We start from the raw sequence: 13,760 nt of genomic DNA, 5'->3' as shown, positions 1-13,760 counted from the left end.
AGGCAGCCGGAGCGGATGATCGGTGCGGGGTCCGGGTGTCAGACCCCCACAGATCATATACTGATGACCTATCCGGTGGAGATCATCACTTGTCCGATGTCCCCTATAATGTACTGGGAAAGAGAAAAAACAATTGTGGGCGTTCACCATGCGGTAAAAATAACTCGTTTACTTTATTCTCCGGGTCAATACGATTAAGACGACACCAAATTTATATATTTATCTTCTACAAGGAAAAAACTGAGTTGTTCAAACAATAAAACAGTTCTGCGTCGCCGTATTGTGAGACATTTTATATTTCCGGTGATTGCTTAGTTTTAGATTTCCGGTGATTGCGCGGTGTGGGGGTGTTTTATATTTCCGGTGATTGCGCGGTGTGGGGGGTTTATATTTCCGGTGATTGCGCGGTGTGAGCTGTTTTATATTCCCGGGGATTGCGCGGGGTGGGGGGGGGGGTTTATATTTCCGGTGATTTCGTGGTGTGTGGGGGGGTTTATATTTCCGGTGATTGCGCGGTGTGAGGGGGTTTATATTTCCGGTGATTGCACGGTGTGAGGAGTTTTATATTTCCGGTGATTGCGCGGTGTGGGGGGGTTTATATTTCCGGTGATTGCGCGGTGTGAGGGGTTTTATATTTCCGGTGATTGCGCGGTGTGGAGGGGTTTATATTTCCGGTGATTGCACGGTGTGAGGGGTTTATATTTCCGGTCATTGCGCGGTGTGAGGGGGTTTATATTTCCGGTGATTGCGTGGTGTGGGGGGTTTATATTTCCGGTGATTGCGCGGTGTGAGGGGTGTATATATCCGGTGATTGCGCGGTGTGATGGGTTTTATATTTCCGGTGATTGCGCGGTGTGAGGGGGGGGTTTATATTTACGGTGATTGTGCGGTGTGAGGGGTTTTATATTTCCGGTGATTGGGCGGTGTGGGGGGTTTATATTTCCGGTGATTGCGCGGTGTGAGGGGTTTATATTTCCGGTGATTGCGCGGTGTGAGGGGTGTATATATCCGGTGATTGCGCGGTGTGATGGGTTTTATATTTCCGGTGATTGCGCGGTGTGAGGGGGGGGTTTATATTTACGGTGATTGTGCGGTGTGAGGGGTTTTATATTTCCGGTGATTGGGCGGTGTGGGGGGTTTATATTTCCGGTGATTGCGCGGTGTGTGGGGGGTTTATATTTCCGGTGATTGCGCGGTGTGTGGGGGGTTTATATTTCCGGTGATTGCGCGGTGTGAGGGGGTTTATATTTCCGGTGATTGCACGGTGTGAGGAGTTTTATATTTCCGGTGATTGCGCGGTGTGGGGGGGTTTATATTTCCGGTGATTGCGCGGTGTGAGGGGTTTTATATTTCCGGTGATTGCGCGGTGTGGAGGGGTTTATATTTCCGGTGATTGCACGGTGTGAGGGGTTTATATTTCCGGTCATTGCGCGGTGTGAGGGGGTTTATATTTCCGGTGATTGCGTGGTGTGAGGGGTGTATATATCCGGTGATTGCGCGGTGTGATGGGTTTTATATTTCCGGTGATTGCGCGGTGTGAGGGGGTTTATATTTCCGGTGATTGCGCGGTGTGAGGGGGTTTATATTTCCGGTGATTGCGCGGTGTGGGGGGGTTTATATTTCCGGTGATTGCTCAGTTTTATATTTGCGGTGATTGCCCGGTGTGAGGGGTTTATATTTCCGGTGATTGCGCGGTGTGAGGGGGTTTATATTTACGGTAATTGCGCGGTGTGAGGGTTAAATATTTCCGGTGATTGCGCGGTGTGAGGGGTTTATATTTCCGGTGATTGCGCGGTGTGGGGGGGGTTTATATTTCCGGTGATTGCGCGGTGTGAGGGGTTTTATGTTTCCGGTGATTGCGCGGTGTGAGGGGTTTTATGTTTCCGGTGATTGCGCGGTGTGAGGGGGTTTATATTTCCGGTGATTGCGCGGTGTGGGGGGGGGGGTTTATATTTCCGGTGATTGCGCGGTGTGGGGGGTTTATATTTCCGGTGATTGCGCGGTGTGAGGGGTTTTATATGTCCGGTGATTGCGCGGTGTGAGGGGTTTTATGTTTACGGTGATTGCGCGGTGTGAGGGGTTTTATATTTCCGGCGATTGCGCGGTGTGAAGGGGTATTATATTTCCGGCGATTGCGCGGTGTGAGGGGTTTTATATCTCCGGCGATTGCGCGGTGTGAGGGGTTTTATATCTCCGGTGATTGCGCGGTGTGAGGGGGTTTATATTTCCGGTGATTGCGCGGTGTGAGGGGTTTTATATTTCCGGTGATTGCGCGGTGTGGGGGGTTTATATTTCCGGTGATTGCGCGGTGTGAGGGGTTTTATATTTCCGATGATTGCGCGGTGTGGGGGGTTTTATATTTCCGGTGATTGCGCGGTGTGAGGGGTTTTATATTTCCGGTGATGGCGCGGTGTGAGGGGGTTTATATTTCCGGTGATTGCGCTGTGTGAGGGGGTTTATATTTCCGGTGATTGCGCGGTGTGAGGGATTTTATATTTCCGGTGATTGCGCGGTGTGGGGGGGGGGGTTTATATTTCCGGTGATTGCACGGTGTGAGGGGTTTTATATTTCCGGTGATTGTGAGGTGTGAGGGGCTTTATATTTCCGGTAATTGTGCGGTGTGGGGGGGGGGTTTATATCTCCGGTGATTGCGCGGTGTGGGGGGGGATTATATTTCCGGTGATTGCGCGGTGTGGGGGGGGTTTATATTTCCGGTGATTGCGCGGTGTGGGGGGGGTTTATATTTCCGGTGATTGCGCGGTGTGGGGGGGGTTTATATTTCCGGTGATTGCGCGGTGTGGGGGGGGTTTATATTTCCGGTGATTGCGCGGTGTGGGGGGGGGGTTTATATTTCCGGTGATTGCACATTGTGAGGGGTTTTAGATTTCCGGTGATTGCGCGGTGTGAGGGGTTTTATATGTCCGGCGATTGCGCGGTGTGAGGGGTTTTATGTTTCCGATGATTGCGCGGTGTGAGGGGTTTTATATTTCCGGCGATTGCGCGGTGTGAGGGGTTTTATATCTCCGGCGATTGCGCGGTGTGAGGGGTTTTAGATCTCCGGTGATTGCGCGGTGTGAGGGGTTTTATATCTCCGGTGATTGCGCGGTGTGAGGGGGTTTATATTTCCGGTGATTGCGCGGTGTGAGGGGTTTTATATTTCCGGTGATTGCGCGGTGTGGGGGGTTTATATTTCCGGTGATTGCGCGGTGTGAGGGGTTTTATATTTCCGATGATTGCGCGGTGTGGGGGGTTTTATATTTCCGGTGATTGCGCGGTGTGAGGGGTTTTATATTTCCGGTGATGGCGCGGTGTGAGGGGGTTTATATTTCCGGTGATTGCGCTGTGTGAGGGGGTTTATATTTCCGGTGATTGCGCGGTGTGAGGGATTTTATATTTCCGGTGATTGCGCGGTGTGGGGGGGGGGTTTATATTTCCGGTGATTGCGCGGTGTGAGGGGTTTTATATTTCCGGTGATTGTGAGGTGTGAGGGGCTTTATATTTCCGGTAATTGTGCGGTGTGGGGGGGGGGTTTATATCTCCGGTGATTGCGCGGTGTGGGGGGGGATTATATTTCCGGTGATTGCGCGGTGTGGGGGGGGTTTATATTTCCGGTGATTGCGCGGTGTGGGGGGGGTTTATATTTCCGGTGATTGCGCGGTGTGGGGGGGGTTTATATTTCCGGTGATTGCGCGGTGTGGGGGGGGGGTTTATATTTCCGGTGATTGCACATTGTGAGGGGTTTTAGATTTCCGGTGATTGCGCGGTGTGAGGGGTTTTATATGTCCGGCGATTGCGCGGTGTGAGGGGTTTTATGTTTCCGATGATTGCGCGGTGTGAGGGGTTTTATATTTCCGGCGATTGCGCGGTGTGAGGGGTTTTATATCTCCGGCGATTGCGCGGTGTGAGGGGTTTTAGATCTCCGGTGATTGCGCGGTGTGAGGGGTTTTATATTTCCGGTGATTGCGCGGTGTGAGGGGGGGGGTTTATATTTCCGGTGATTGCGCGGTGTGGGGGGGGGGGGGGTTTATATTTCCGGTGATTGCGCGGTGTGAGGGTTTTATATTTCCGGTGATTGCGCGGTGTGGGGGGTTTTATATTTCCGGTGATTGCGCGGTGTGAGGGGTTTTATATTTCTGGTGATTGCGCGGTGTGAGGGGTTTATATTTCCGGTGATTGCGCGGTGTGAGGGGTTTATATTTCCAGTCATTGCGCGGTGTGAGGGGTTTTATATTTCCGGTGATTGCGCGGTGTGAGGGGTTTATATTTCCGGTGATTGCGCGGTGTGAGGGGTTTATATTTCCGGTGATTGCGCGGTGTGAGGGGTTTATATTTCCGGTGATTGCGCGGTGTGAGGGGTTTATATTTCCGGTGATTGCGTGGTGTGGGGGGGTTTATATTTCCGGTGATTGCGTGGTGTGGGGGGGTTTATATTTCCGGTGATTGCGTGGTGTGAGGTGTTTTATATTTCCGGTGATTGCGCGGTGTGAGGGGGTTTATATTTCCGGCGATTGCGCGGTGTGGGGGGGGTTTATATTTCCGGTGATTGCGCGGTGTGAGGGGGTTTATATTTCCGGTGATTGCGCGGTGTGGGGGGGGTTTTATATTTCCGGTGATTGCGCGGTGTGGGGGGGTTTTATATTTCCGGTGATTGCGCGGTGTGGGGGGTTTTATATTTCCGGTGATTGCGCGGTGTGAGGGGTTTTATATTTCCGGTGATTGCGCGGTGTGAGGGGGTTATATTTCCGGTGATTGCGCGGTGTGAGGGGGTTATATTTCCAGTGATTGCGCGGTGTGAGGGGGTTATATTTCCGGTGATTGCGCGGTGTGGGGGGGTTTATATTTCCGGTGATTGCGCGGTGTGAGGGGGTTATATTTCCGGTGATTGCGCGGTGTGAGGGGTTTTATATTTCCGGTGATTGCGCGGTGTGAGGGGTTTATATTTCCGGTGATTGCGCGGTGTGAGGGGTTTATATTTCCGGTGATTGCGCGGTGTATATTTCCGGTGATTGCGCGGTGTGAGGGGGTTTATATTTCCGGTGATTGCGCGGTGTGAGGGGTTTTATATTTCCGGTGATTGCGCGGTGTGAGGGGTTTTATATTTCCGGTGATTGCGCGGTGTGAGGGGTTTATATTTCCAGTGATTGCGCGGTGTGAGGGGTTTTATATTTCCGGTGATTGCGCGGTGTGAGGGGTTTTATATTTCCAGTGATTGCGCGGTGTGAGGGGTTTTATATTTCCAGTGATTGCGCGGTGTGAGGGGTTTATATTTCCGGTGATTGCGCGGTGTGAGGGGTTTTATATTTCCGGTGATTGCGCGGTGTGAGGGGTTTATATTTCCGGTGATTGCGTGGTGTGAGGGGTTTATATTTCCGGTGATTGCGCGGTGTGAGGGTTTTATATTTCCGGTGATTGCGCGGTGTGAGGGGTTTATATTTCCGGTGATTGCGCGGTGTGGGGGGGGTTATATTTCCGGTGATTGCGCGGTGTGAGGGGTTTATATTTCCGGTGATTGCGCGGTGTGGGGGGGTTTTATATTTCCGGTGATTGCGCGGTGTGGGGGGGTTTTATATTTCCGGTGATTGCGCGGTGTGAGGGGTTTTATATTTCCGGTGATTGCGCGGTGTGAGGGGTTTATATTTCCTGTGATTGCGTGGTGTGAGGGGTTTATATTTCCGGTGATTGCGCGGTGTGGGGGGTTTTATATTTCCGGTGTGAGGGGTTTTATATTTCCGGTGATTGCGCGGTGTGGGGGGTTTATATTTCCGGTGACTGCGCGGTGTGAGGGGTTTATATTTCCGGTGATTGCGCGGTGTGAGGGGTTTATATTTCCGGTGATTGAGCGGTGTGAGGGGTTTATATTTCCGGTGATTGCGCGGTGTGAGGGGGTTTATATTTCCGGTGATTGCGCGGTGTGGGGGGTTTATATTTCCGGTGATTGTGCTGTGTGAGGGGTTTTATATTTCCGGTGATTGCGCGGTGTGAGGGGGTTTATATTTCCGGTGATTGCGCGGTGTGGGGGGTCTTATATTTCCGGTGATTGCGCGGTGTGAGGGTTTTATATTTCCGGTGATTGCGCGGTGTGAGGGGTTTATATTTCCGGTGATTGCGCGGTGTGGGGGGGGTTATATTTCCGGTGATTGCGCGGTGTGAGGGGTTTATATTTCCGGTGATTGCGCGGTGTGGGGGGGTTTTATATTTCCGGTGATTGCGCGGTGTGGGGGGGTTTTATATTTCCGGTGATTGCGCGGTGTGAGGGGTTTTATATTTCCGGTGATTGCGCGGTGTGAGGGGTTTATATTTCCTGTGATTGCGTGGTGTGAGGGGTTTATATTTCCGGTGATTGCGCGGTGTGGGGGGTTTTATATTTCCGGTGTGAGGGGTTTTATATTTCCGGTGATTGCGCGGTGTGGGGGGTTTATATTTCCGGTGACTGCGCGGTGTGAGGGGTTTATATTTCCGGTGATTGCGCGGTGTGAGGGGTTTATATTTCCGGTGATTGCGCAGTGTAGGGGGTTTATATTTCCGGTGATTGCGCAGTGTAGGGGGTTTATATTTCCGGTGATTGCGCGGTGTGAGGGGGGGGTGTTTATATTTCCGGTGATTGAGCGGTGTGAGGGGTTTATATTTCCGGTGATTGAGCGGTGTGAGGGGTTTATATTTCCGGTGATTGCGCGGTGTGAGGGGGTTTATATTTCCGGTGATTGCGCGGTGTGGGGGGTTTATATTTCCGGTGATTGTGCTGTGTGAGGGGTTTTATATTTCCGGTGATTGCGCGGTGTGAGGGGGTTTATATTTCCGGTGATTGCGCGGTGTGGGGGGTCTTATATTTCCGGTGATTGCGCGGTGTGAGGGGTTTATATTTCCGGTGATTGCGCGGTGTGAGGGGTTTATATTTCCGGTGATTGCGCGGTGTGAGGGGTTTATATTTCCGGTGATTGCGTGGTGTGAGGGGTTTATATTTCCGGTGATTGCGCGGTGTGGGGGGGGTTTATATTTCCGGTGATTGCGTGGTGTGAGGGGTTTATATTTCCGGTGATTGCGTGGTGTGAGGGGTTTATATTTCCGGTGATTGCGCGGTGTGAGGAGTTTTATATTTCCGGTGATTGCGCGGTGTGAGGAGTTTTATATTTCCGGTGATTGCGCGGTGTGAGGGTTTTATATTTCCGGTGATTGCGCGGTGTGGGGGGGGGGGTTATATTTCCGGTGATTGCGCAGTGTGGGGGGGGGGGTTATATTTCCGGTGATTGCGCGGTGTGGGGGGTTTATATTTCCGGTGATTGCGCGGTGTGAGGGGTTTATATTTCCGGTGATTGCGCGGTGTGAGGGGTTTTATATTTCCGGTGATTGCGCGGTGTGGGGGGTTTATATTTCCGGTGATTGCGCGGTGTGAGGGGTTTATATTTCCGGTGATTCCGCGGTGTGAGGGGTTTATATTTCCGGTGATTGCGCGGTGTGAGGGGTTTTATATTTCCGGTGATTCCGCGGTGTGGGGGGGGTTTTATATTTCCGGTGATTGTGCGGTGTGAGGGGTTTATATTTCCGGTGATTGCGCGGTGTGAGGGGTTTTATATTTCCGGTGATTGCGCGGTGTGGGGGGTTTATATTTCCGGTGATTGCGCGGTGTGAGGGGTTTTATATTTCCGGTGATTCCGCGGTGTGGGGGGGGTTTTATATTTCCGGTGATTGTGCGGTGTGAGGGGTTTATATTTCCGGTGATTGCGCGGTGTGAGGGGTTTATATTTCCGGTTATTGCGCGGTGTGAGGGGTTTTATATTTCCGGTGATTGCGCGGTGTGGGGGTTTTTATATTTCCGGTGATTGCGCGGTGTGGGGGGTTTTATATTTCCGGTGATTGCGCGGTGTGAGGGGGTTATATTTCCGGTGATTGCGCGGTGTGGGGGGTTTATATTTCCGGTGATTGCGCGGTGTGAGGGGGTTATATTTCCGGTGATTGCGCGGTGTGGGGGGTTTATATTTCCGGTGATTGCGCGGTGTGGGGGGTTTATATTTCCGGTGATTGCGCGGTGTGAGGGGTTTTATATTTCCGGTGATTGCGCGGTGTGAGGGGTTTATATTTCCGGTGATTGCGCGGTGTGGGGGGGGGGTTTATATTTCCGGTGACTGCGCGGTGTGAGGGGTTTTATATTTCCGGTGATTGCGCGGTGTGGGGGGGGTTATATTTCCGGTGATTGCGCGGTGTGGGGGGGGGGGGTTTGTGGGGTGAGATGTAGATTTTGTGGGTGACATTTTGGGGACTTTTTATTCCCTATGTTGGAGAATCGCGGGGACCATAAACAGCGACGTTCACATGTGAATTATTTCTGCCGGTTAGAACTTGATAGTTAATAATTTGGATAATAACGGATGCGGCGATTCCGTTACTGATTATTAATATTTACATCATTTATTGTAAAAAAAAACAAAAAACAAATCATAAACCCTCTTGCAGGCGGCGGTCAGAAGTCGTGTACGGTGCCGGCTCCGCTCCTTCTAGTGTGACGCCGCACGTCCAACATAATACTATAGATCTGATGTCACCAAGGGGTTAAACCTCCTGTATTTCATATTTACAGCGATAATAATAATCACCAGCACTGTACCAGACAAAAACGCACCAAAACCGGACAGAAACGACCTCATGTAACCTTACCTTACTACTGCATCATGGGAAATCTCCCGACTGATAACAAAGAGAACAGTAAACAACAGCGGTGACCGGAATCATGTACACCCGCCCGGCGCTGCTCCACCCCATACACGGCAAAAGGACCTGTGATGACGTCACCACCATGTGACCTGGGAGGGAGGGTATAGAACTCCGCCCTTCAGGTCACGTGATCATCAACTTTGCACAGCGCAGGAGCCCCGCTCCCTCACAGAGATCCGCCCCTGATGTCATGTGATCCGTCTTCACAGATCCTCCGTCCATCGCTCATTATTCCCACTTCAAATCTCCTACCTTTAATGCCGCAGTCACGTGATCATCGTCCCAGGTTCCGCATCCTTCGCCTCTCTCTACTCTGATAAGCCCCGCCCCTCCTGCGTGGTCACGTGGTGGTGACGTCACCACAGGTCCTTCAGCTATTGCCGTGTATGAGGTAGAGAGCAGCGCTGGTCGGGTGTTCTCTCTGTTATCAGTCACCCCTGTATGAGTGTGTATACAGAGAGCTGTCAATCATTGAGTGACCCCGCCCACTGGACTCCTAGCCGGGATGTAACCCCTCCAGTGCCGGCCTCTTTGGGGTAAGTGCTTATTTCGGATGTTTTGTGGGACGAGTCGTATTTTGTAATGACATAATATTCGGGACATACAACTTATTCACTGACTTTTATACATTTCTTGTTCATGTCGTTCACCGTGCGGTTTAAGGGAATGTTCACACGCAGCGAATCCGCGTTATAAATCCGATATCCTGCGTGTTTAGAATCCGCTCCGCAGGTTAACCCCTTCACCACCAGGCCAGCTTCTGTTTCCGGTCCCCCCTCCGTCTTCTCTGATCTATAACGTTTTTATTATTCCGTGGATGGCGCGGAGTGAGGATTAGATTTTGCGGGACGAGTTGTAGATTTTGACATTTTCTTTAGACCAATAAACAGCGATTGTAGTGATTGTTTGTCTTTTAGGCTATGTTCACACGGAGTATTTTGGGGGAGGAATATCTGCCTCAAAATTCCGTTTGGAACTTTGGGGCAGATATTCCTCTCCCTGCACGCCGATTTTCGCGGCGATTATCGCGCCGTTTTTCGCCCGCGGCCATTGAGCGCCGCGGGCACAAAACAGCGAGAAATACGCTCTCTCTGCCTCCCATTGAAGTCAATGGAAGGTCGGAGGCGGAAGCGCCCGAAGATAGGGCATGTCGCTTTTTCCCGCGAGGCAGTTTTACTGCTCGCGGGAAAAAGACGCCGACGCCTCCCATTGAAATCAATGGGAGGCGTTCTCGGGCCGTTTTTGCAGAGTTTTGCGACGCGGTTTCCGGGTCAAAAAACTCGGCAAAATACCCCGTGTGAACATAGCCTAATTGTGTTGGCCGTGCGGGTAAATAACGTTATATCGTAACTCTGACTTTTACGGACGCCGAGATTCCAGTTTAGTTTATCATTTAGTTTTTTTGTTGCTTTGGAGAAAAAATGGGAAATCTAATTTTTTATTTTTTTTGTATATACCCTGATGTACTCCTCACATATTACATATATCCTGATGTACTCCTCACAGCTTACATATATCCTGATGTACTCCTCACATATTACATATAACCTGATGTACTCCTCACATATTACATATACCCTGATGTACTCCTCACATATTACATATACCCTGATGTACTCCTCACAGATTACATATATCCTGATGTACTCCTCACATATTACATATACCCTGATGTACTCCTCACATATTACATATACCCTGATGTACTCCTCACATATTACATATACCCTGATGTACTCCTCACATATTACATATATCCTGATGTACTCCTCACATATTACATATACCCTGATGTACTCCTCACATATTACATATACCCTGATGTACTCCTCACATATTACATATACCCTGATGTACTCCTCACAGATTACATATACCCTGATGTACTCCTCACAGCTTACATATATCCTGATGTACTCCTCACATATTACATATACCCTGATGTACTCCTCACATATTACATATACCCTGATGTACTCCTCACATATTACATATACCCTGATGTACTCCTCACATATTACATATACCCTGATGTACTCCTCACAGCTTACATATATCCTGATGTACTCCTCACATATTACATATACCCTGATGTACTCCTCACATATTACATATACCCTGATGTACTCCTCACATATTACATATACCCTGATGTACTCCTCACATATTACATATACCCTGATGTACTCCTCACATATTACATATACCCTGATGTACTCCTCACATATTACATATACCCTGATGTACTCCTCACATATTACATATATCCTGATGTACTCCTCACATATTACATATATCCTGATGTACTCCTCACATATTACATATACCCTGATGTACTCCTCACAGCTTATATATACCCTGATGTACTCCTCACAGATTACATATATCCTGATGTACTCCTCACATATTACATATACCCTGATGTACTCCTCACATATTACATATACCCTGATGTACTCCTCACATATTACATATACCCTGATGTACTCCTCACATATTACATATACCCTGATGTACTCCTCACAGATTACATATACCCTGATGTACTCCTCACATATTACATATACCCTGATGTACTCCTCACATATTACATATACCCTGATGTACTCCTCACATATTACATATACCCTGATGTACTCCTCACATATTACATATACCCTGATGTACTCCTCACATATTACATATACCCTGATGTACTCCTCACAGATTACATATATCCTGATGTACTCCTCACATATTACATATACCCTGATGTACTCCTCACATATTACATATACCCTGATGTACTCCTCACATATTATATATACCCTGATGTACTCCTCACATATTACATATACCCTGATGTACTCCTCACATATTACATATACCCTGATGTACTCCTCACATATTACATATATCCTGATGTACTCCTCACATATTACATATACCCTGATGTACTCCTCACACATTACATATATCCTGATGTACTCCTCACATATTACATATACCCTGATGTACTCCTCACATATTACATATACTCTGATGTACTCCTCACATATTACATATACCCTGATGTACTCCTCACATATTACATATACCCTGATGTACTCCTCACATATTACATATACTCTGATGTACTCCTCACATATTACATATACCCTGATGTACTCCTCACATATTACATATACCCTGATGTACTCCTCACATATTACATATATCCTGATGTACTCCTCACAGATTACATATACCCTGATGTACTCCTCACATATTACATATATCCTGATGTACTCCTCACATATTACATATATCCTAGTGTACTCCTCACATATTACATATACCCTGATGTACTCCTCACATATTACATATACCCTGATGTACTCCTCACATATTACATATAACCTGATGTACTCCTCACATATTACATATACCCTGATGTACTCCTCACATATTACATATATCCTGATGTACTCCTCACATATTACATATACCCTGATGTACTCCTCACATATTACATATACCCTGATGTACTCCTCACATATTACATATACCCTGATGTACTCCTCACATATTACATATATCCTGATGTACGCCTCACATATTACATATACCCTGATGTACTCCTCACATATTACATATACCCTGATGTACTCCTCATATATTACATATACCCTGATGTACTCCTCACATATTACATATATCCTGATGTACTCCTCACATATTACATATACCCTGATGTACTCCTCACATATTACATATATCCTGATGTACTCCTCACATATTACATATACCCTGATGTACTCCTCACATATTACACATATCCTGATGTACTCCTCACATATTACATATACCCTGATGTACTCCTCACATATTACATATACCCTGATGTACTCCTCACATATTACATATACCCTGATGTACTCCTCATATATTACATATACCCTGATGTACTCCTCACATATTACATATATCCTGATGTACTCCTCACATATTACATATACCCTGATGTACTCCTCACATATTACATATATCCTGATGTACTCCTCACATATTACATATACCCTGATGTACTCCGCACATATTACATATATCCTGATGTACTCCTCACATATTACATCTACCCTGATGTACTCCTCATATGTTACATATACCCTGATGTACTCCTCACATATTACATATATCCTGATGTACTCCTCACATATTACATATATCCTGATGTACTCTTCACAGATTACATATACCCTGATGTACTCCTCACATATTACATATATCCTGATGTACTCCTCACATATTACATGTACTCCTCACATATTACATATACCCTGATGTACTCCTCACATATTACATATACCCTGATGTAATCCTCACTTATTACATATACCCTGATGTACTCCGCACAGCTTATATATATACCCTGATGTACTCCTCACATATTACATATATCCTGATGTACTCCTTACATATTACATATATCCTGATGTACTCCTTACATATTACATATATCCTGATGTACTCCTCACATATTATATATACCCTGATGTACTCCTCACATATTACATATACCCTGATGTACTCCTCACATATTACATATATCCAGATGTACTCCTCACATATTACATATACCCTGATGTACTCCTCACATATTACATATATCCTGATGTACTCCTCACAGATTACATATACCCTGATGTATTCCTCACATATTACATATACCCTGATGTACTCCTCACATATTACATATATCCTGATGTACTCCTCACACATTACATATATCCTGATGTACTCCTCACAGATTACATATACCCTGATGTACTCCTCACATATTACATATACCCTGATGTACTCCTCACATATTACATATATCCCAATGTACTCCGCACATATTACATATACCCTGATGTACTCCTCACAGATTACATATATCCTGATGTACTCCTCACATATTACATATACCCTGATGTACTCCTCACATATTACATATACCCTGATGTACTCCTCACATATTACATATATCCTGATGTACTCCTCACAGATTACATATACCCTGATGTACTCCTCACATATTACATATACCCTGA

General features: G+C 47.2%; 1 protein-coding gene across 4 annotated transcripts in view; it reads right to left on the bottom strand.

Moving 5' to 3' along the window:
* The window catches only part of LOC142664505 (uncharacterized), a 168,116-nt gene that overhangs the window by 43,999 nt on the left and 110,357 nt on the right, over positions 1 to 13,760 (bottom strand). For 2 of the 4 annotated variants that reach the window (XM_075843610.1, XM_075843600.1), the window contains exon 1: positions 8,650 to 8,759. The exons of 1 other annotated variant lie outside the window; for it this stretch is intronic. The gene's annotated coding sequence lies outside the window, so the exon portion shown is untranslated. Of the gene's footprint in view, positions 1 to 8,649; positions 8,760 to 8,958; positions 9,035 to 13,760 lie in introns of those variants that run through there. One more of the 4 variants, XM_075843619.1, reaches the window with a different exon arrangement.

This window comes from Rhinoderma darwinii, chromosome 1 (assembly GCF_050947455.1).
Source record: "Rhinoderma darwinii isolate aRhiDar2 chromosome 1, aRhiDar2.hap1, whole genome shotgun sequence".
In the NCBI taxonomy this organism is placed as follows: Eukaryota; Metazoa; Chordata; class Amphibia; order Anura; family Rhinodermatidae; genus Rhinoderma; species Rhinoderma darwinii.
The sequence above is the reverse complement of the archived record's forward strand: the minus strand, read 5'-3'. Positions and strand labels throughout refer to the sequence as shown.